This window comes from Helianthus annuus, chromosome 16, assembly GCF_002127325.2.
Source record: "Helianthus annuus cultivar XRQ/B chromosome 16, HanXRQr2.0-SUNRISE, whole genome shotgun sequence".
NCBI lineage: Eukaryota > Viridiplantae > Streptophyta > Magnoliopsida > Asterales > Asteraceae > Helianthus > Helianthus annuus.
The window spans coordinates 144907593-144909070 of NC_035448.2; positions in this window are offsets into that span (position 1 = coordinate 144907593).

The following is a 1478-nucleotide window of genomic DNA, read 5'->3' on the forward strand; positions in this document are numbered from 1 at the left end:
TTACATTTTCAATTTCAATTCTAGAGGATAAGGAATTAGGGTTCTAAGAATTAAATTGGCAATTAAGGATAAGTTCAACCAGTGTATAAATATAATTAAAACCTACTAGATTACCAGCAAAGACCGGTAGCCTAGATGGTTTGGTTCTGTGGTGTTGTTTCAGTGAACCGGTTGGAGTGAACCGGTTGGGGTCCCGGGATTGAATATGGGCACCCCATTTTGCACCATTTTTATTTTTTTAAACCTATATATAAATCTTGTTTAAAAAAAATCATTTCTGTAAAACTTTTAAAACTGTTTTATATAATAATTAAGTTGAAACCAAAAAATCTGATTTTTATAAATTATTTCACTAATTAATTTAAAAATTTTATAAGTTTAAAACTTATTCTTGTAAATTAAGAAAATATATATTCTTATAAATAATACATTTCATAAGTTTATAATCTGATTATTTTTATGAAAATAAAACTGGAAACATATTCCAATTAATAAAAGTTATTTTAATCATTTAATTTATATAAAGTGTTAACAAGTATTTATAGGACTTAATTTATATCAAAATTGTTTAAAAACAACTTTTAAAAACAAAAAAATTGGTTGAAATTTATAAAATGAAACAGAAAAATAATATCTAATTTATAAAAACTATTTTATCAAATTATTTTTTATAAGTTTTAACGATTTTCATTAAACTTATTTTATACAATTAATTTTTAAATCATTAATTTAATTAGATAAATTTATAAACTTTACTTATTAAACTTATTTTATTTAAATATTTTAAATAAAATAAATTTATAAATCCTTAAATAATTAAGTTAATTAATTAGTTTCGCTATTTAACCTAAACAAATAATTATTTATTTGTTTAAATAATTACATTTTGAAATTGTTTATAAACAATAACTTATATCTTATCCAACACATTTAACCTTTGATAATTAAACTGTAAATTAATTATGTTGTATAATATTTTCACAATTCTCATCGTGTAACTAGTAACTTTAAATAATGTTGTTTTTTAAATAAATAAACCATAACTATTAGCTATATCATAAAATACTAATTATTACCAAATTTGATCTAGAATCTTTAATCGCCTATAGGCCTAGAATTTCCTTACTTTAAACTAAGTCTGCACCTATTGAACATTATCATTTGAACTATTTAGGATAATTCCTTGAAATTCCCCCAACTGCTACAACAACATTGTGTTATCACTAGCTAGCTTATCAAGGTGAGTTTACATAGTCAATTTTCCCATTTTAACTATTTCGGGGTAAAACATGTACAACTATGTGAACAATAACAATTACTTATGTCCATTCATGTTATCTCTATGCATCTTGTCTTGAACATTACTTAGGAACTAACATAAAAAGTAGTATAATCATTAACTTTGATCAACAATAACAAAGGTTAATTCGTGCCTTCAGTCACAAGGGTTGATTGTACACCATCTTGTTTCCCAGTTT